Raw genomic sequence first — 6,000 nt, 5'->3', positions numbered from 1 at the left:
TTCATTCAAGATGGCCATACTAACCACTATGTGGTGCCCGAGTTTGCTTGTTTTCCTTTTCCCTCCTCCACTCCTTTTCCCTTTGTGTTATCTCTTTTAGGTTACAGATGGGCATGCCCCAGACTTGCAGGATTTAATTTGTTACTTTACTAGGATTTAATTTGTTACTTACCAGAATCCCGAGGTCCACCAGCCTGAGCCAAGTCCAAATAGTGGCTTAGCAAGGGCAGGCATACACTAAGAGGGTACAACAGAGTGCTTCTGAGCAAATGCTCAGCTCACAGATTTGTGATCAGTACTAGAAGTAAGGTGACGTATTGTTTCAGACCCAGGTGGCACTGTGGGTTAAACCACAGAGTCTACGGCTTGCTGATCAGAAGGTCAGCAGTTCGAATCCCTGCAACAGGGTGAGCTCCCGTTGCTCGGTCCCAGCTCCTGCCCACCTAGCAGTTCGAAAGCACATCAAAGTGCAAGTAGATAAATAGGGACCGCTCCGGCGGGAAGGTAAACGGCGTTTCCGTGCGCTGCTCTGGTTCACCAGAAGCGGCTTAGTCATGCTGGCCACATGACCTGAAAGCTGTCTGCGGACAAACCCTGGCTCCCTTGGCCTATAGAGCGAGATGAGCGCCGCGACCCCAGAGTCGGACATGACTGGACCTAATGGTCAGGGGCCCCTTTACCTTTTAATAGAAGTAAGGTGACGTATTGTTTCAGATGAAATGCACTCTAACCTAATTTGGGGCAGGGGAAATGCTTTTTAGTTGTTGCAGTTGTTGGGTAACTGGGAATCAAATGACCTTAGCTAATTTACTGCCAGTAACCCAGAGATCTACCAGTATATTTTGATCTTGCCACCCCTATTATAGAGATTGCACATTTGCAATAATACCTTGTTCTTTTTTTAATCTGCGTATTGCTTAGTAAATTTAGATGCCTTATAAATAATGGCGATGATTGCAGGAAGCCACTTGCCATCATGAAGACACAAGATTTATAAAGTGGGATTGCTGTGTTTACCTTTCTTTCTGCCTAACCCACCCACACAAAAGGTCATTTTTACATTAAGAGTTTCTGCCTCTCAAATCTATTACGGGCAATCACTGGAGCTTTGAAATGCAAATAGGTGAAGTTCAGAAAGCTGTCTAAGTTTGCTTTTGACCTCTAGTCAACAAACCACACTCTACCTCTTGGAAGAGCCGCTGACCTATTTTATACTGTCGCACCTTTGTGAAAGGTTTTGGCAGCCGTTCCAGGAAAACACTGAGTAATGGAATAAAACCTTGGTTTCAGAGAGAACTTTCCATGAAAATAAGTTTTCTGTAGCAGAGAACGCCTCTGATCACAGGGGGGACAGTAGTCAGCGCTCAGCCTTAATGTAAAAAGTGGCAAATGGTTATTTGAAAAGTAGGGCAGGAATCTACACATTGCATGTGTGGTGTGCATGTAATTCTGGAAGTGTTGCACCTCAAGCATAATGCATTTATGTTCCCCGCTCCTCTGATATAGGACACTGAATGTCATGCTTTAGGAAAAGAGAACAGATATATTTAAAAATTTTAATGGACAGGCTCGACCCAGTCAGGCATAAATAAAGAACTTCTGAGTTGCATGGCTAAAAGCAAATGGAAGACTTGAGTACATACTGTTGTAAACAAAAACTGCTCTCTTTCCCTTACGGGGTACAAGAGCCCTTATAGAGTCCTTTGTAGGTTCTCCATCGGTAGGAGAAAATAACAGAGGCCAACCAGAGAATATTGAGAATCTAGTAAGCCTGATCTTTATTAAAGCTGTTGCAACAGGGTGCTCCCCCCACACGCAGGAGAGAGGAGGAGGACCCAGGACAAAGGTGTGCAAGCCCTTATATAGACTTTTGAACTGCCCACTCTGTAGCTCAAGACCACCCCTCCATACATCATACATACATCACAGAAGGGGTGTAGCCCAAGAACACCCCCCCCCAAGCACACCATACGTACATCAGAGAAGGGGCAGACTACAACAGAAATCTGAGTGAGTTGTTTTTATGCTATAGGTAGGTAGCCGTGTTGGTCTGCCGTAGTCGAAACAAAATAAAAAATTCCTCCTAGTAGCACCTTAGAGACCAACTTAGTTGGTCTCTAAGGCGCTACTGGAAGGATTATTTAAATTTTGTTTTTATGCTGTCTGCCTGGTTACCTGATTGGATTACCTGGGCATCCTGGCCACTCTTTTGTTATGATAACTACTCAGTTCCTGAATCCAGGTCACAGGGCCCACCCTATTCATATCTTAAATGTGCCCTTGAGACAGGATTTGTGAGCAAAGAGACAATGGGGAGGCTTTCCCATTTCCTGTGACCTTGCAGAGAAATATTTGAGGTCAATTTGGAAGAGACAAGTGGTTTCAGGACATTTTCTGTGGGGTTTCAGACATGCGGTTTATACATTTATGAATATTTATTATATACAGTATATAAAAAGACCTTAAGATTCTTATAACAATACAGTTCGAAAGCCCTAAAAAAACCTCTTCCCAAAACAATGAGATGCTTTAGGTGAGATTCCTGCATTCTACAATTCTGTGTAAGGCTGAACAATGGGCCTGATCCAGGTGAAACTCTTCCCTCCATTAGCACTACCAAATAACTTATTCCCAGGGCTGCCGGATGTGCTCACACAGCCCCCATTCACTTCAATTGCGCCCACCCACAATATTAGCCATGCTCTAGTCGGATAGCAGTCAAAGGAAAGGGGATCCTTTTACAGAGGAAGGAAACATTTAAGTATCAGTAGGCATAACAAACCACCTGCTTTTGCAACTGACAGTTTAAAGCCTTTCCATTCGCGGTATTTGCTTGTAGCTCAGCATTGCCCAAGTCTAACTGGAATAGTAACTAATTTTGCAATGTTCATTGCTCAAATACTTATTGAAATGCTCTAGAAATGTGTTGGGGTTTTTTGTGGGGAGTGGGTGGGGCTGGAGGAGAAGAGACTCTGGCAGTGCCAGTAAGCTTTGGAGAGGTATGTCAACACAAGATTTACTAGGCATAGCACCTCCCTGCCCCTCAATCCATTGGCAAGAACTGCTGCTAATTTACATATATTAACTTAGCCTAACCTACCTCACAGGGCTATTGTGATTTATTATTTATTATTTGATTTCTTGCCCACCCTTCACCTTAAGGTTTCAGGGCATGTTACAGCCATAAATAGATACCGCCGGAGTGGTATCTATTTATCTACTTGCACTTTGATGTGCTTTCGAACTGCTAGGCTGGCAGGAGCAGGGACCGAGCAACGGGAGCTCACCCCGTCGGCGGGGATTTGAACCGCCGACCTTCTGGTCGGCAACAGGTTTTTTTTTTTTTTAAAGCACCTTAGTTACAGGAATAGGCTGGATCCTATTGCAAAGATGAAAGCGGAAGAAGGGGGTGGGTAATTTACACAACCTTGAGCTTATTTGTGGAAAAGCAAAATGCAAATATATAATGTAATTCACACTGGCCCCCTTGCTTTACTGGAAACATTTCGTAGTCCTTTAAGGAAAAGAAGAAAAAGAAAAGGGCCGACTCTGATAAGGAAAAAAATCTCAATCTCTCTCTCTCTCTCTCTCTCTCTCTCTCTCTCTCTCTTGTAAGTTTCACTGCTTGGGTGTCTGAACTGCCAAATCCCAGTCTACCTAGCTTACCTTGCAGGGCTGTTGTGAAGGGCGAAGAGGAAGACAATGTACACAGCCTGGAGCTCCTGGGAGTAAAATCAAGAGGCAAATCTACAAACATGAGTACAAGTCACAGCTCTCAGCAAAACACATACACAAAACTTTTATGAAAAATAAAAAAGGATCATCGAGTTAATGCATAGCCTAGGAATTTTAGCTTGCTGCAGCCCTAGCATGTTTGCTGAGTCCTTGTGCATTTTCTATTTTGTTTCTGGTTATATTCATAAATAACAGCCCAGTGATGAGAAACCAATCAACACCAGGGGTGTTGCAATAGCATCTTTTTTTAAAAAAAAAGCAGGAAGGAAGCTTCATTTATTTCAAGTGAGTTACTTCTGAGTAACACATATCCAAGTCAGCCAGTTGCCTTTTATTTTGTAAAGGCAGTGCACTTGGGGAGTGAATTAAATAATTTGAACGTAGAGGAAAGTGCTTAACCATTTCCCAGGATCCACCTCTGTCTAGCTTCAGGCTAGTAGCAGCCACCACTCTTGCTGGGATGAGGGGGGCTGTTGGAGATTCATTCCCCGTGTCTGCTGTCATGGGATTGTTGACTATCACATGATGGTACAGTATATGTTTTGACTCCACAGAATGGGAAGTGACGGGGACCGATCAGCCAGGAGGGAGGGAACATGCCAGTTGGGCATGTGTCTCTGCCAGGGTCCTACTCGAGTGTAAGAGATCCTAACAGGGGCATCCCAAGACCCTGGTGGGAGTGGTCAGTCTTTTTTACTTTGATTGTTTAGCAACAGTGATTAAATGTTCTTAGCAATGGTGCTGAAGTCTTAGAGCTGCCTCCCCATTTGGTGTGCTAACTTTTTTCAGAAATGTCTGACTGAAAAAAAACCAATTCTTTTTTTAGGAGTCTGAGGTCTCTGCTGCCTCACTACATGTGAAACCCCTGTGGTCCTGTTCAGGGATGAAGTAGAATCATAGAATCGTAAAGTTGGACAGGACCCCAAGGGTCATCTAGTCCAGTGTTTCTCAACCTTTTTTTGGCCCACGGCACACTTGTTCCATGAAAAAAATCACGAGGCACACCACCATTAAAAAAGTTAAAAAAATTAACTCTGTGCCGCCCTATATTGACTATAGGAAGGAGGAAATTAATCTCCCTCCTGCCGCCCCATGCGAGGGGAGAAGCCTTCAGACCCCCAATTCTCCTCTCCCGCGGCCCGAAGTGGTACAGTCCAGGCAAGGCTCTGCCTGCCCCCGGATTACAAGGGCGCGCACACTTCCAGGGGAGCTGCGGGGCGGCTCAAAGGCGAAAGGTTACCTTGGCTGCTGCTTGCGAGTAATTCCGGACCGCGAAGCCCAGCGTCCGCCGCGCAGCCATGGCGAAGGACGGGCGAAGGGGGTAGGGGAGGCGGAGCAACCTTGATGCGGCTTAAGGGGGGCCGGCGGCGGATCTGGAGCGTGCCTCCCTAGGGGGCCTCCCTAGACTCTAAAACCACCCTCCAGTCGTTTGCACTGAGCTTTGGGAAAGAGGAGGAGAAATATTGCTTTCCGGCGGGTTAGTGTTGTTTATTGGCGGCCGCCAGGCACGTGACAATGTAAATCGCCCTTCTCGTCGCCGCACGTCATGGCACACCAGCCAGCGTCTCGCGGCACACTAGTGTGCCGTGGAACAGCGGTTGAGAAACGCTGATCTAGTCCAATCCCCTGCAATGCAAAAATCTCAGCTAAAGGAGATGGAAGTGTTCCAACCTTCATTTCTCAGTGCTTATACCATGGTTATTAAAAGCCTAAGAAACAAATGATGCCAAGTTCACTGTAGACAAGAACACTACAGGCACTCTTGTGAAACCACCACAGCCTGGATAAATTGCAGAAAAACAAACATTAAGACTTACATTTGCGCAAGGTTATTAGGGGGAAAGCTAGTATTTGGAAACATGCATGCTCATGGTGGGCCAGTTGTTTTATCTGGCCCTGACACAAGCAAGCCATTTCATTATACAGTTCCAGTTGCTGCTGGAGGAAATGTTTTTTGTTTCATTTTGAAAGCAACACATTTAAACATAAAGGAAATGTGCAGGTTGTATTCAAGTTTTTTAGTTTTTACCTAGGCAATTGCAGCCCTTCTTGCTGATGTTCCAGTAGTCTTTCACATTTACAGTGCAAGACTAAGATGTTAAGGTCCATTGAAAGCACATTGCTCCCCACCCCACTGAATATTGGGAAGTGTAGTTTGCTAAGATTGCTGGGAATTGTAGCTCTGGGAGGGGTAAACTAGGATCCCCAGGATTCTTTGCTGGGGATGCCCTGTGCTTTTAATGTATGTTTAATGCCTTTGTGGGT

The sequence above is a fragment of the Zootoca vivipara genome, chromosome 10 (assembly GCF_965207765.1).
Source record: "Zootoca vivipara chromosome 10, rZooViv2.hap1.1, whole genome shotgun sequence".
NCBI classification, from domain to species: domain Eukaryota; kingdom Metazoa; phylum Chordata; class Lepidosauria; order Squamata; family Lacertidae; genus Zootoca; species Zootoca vivipara.
Note: the sequence above shows the minus strand (reverse complement) of the source record.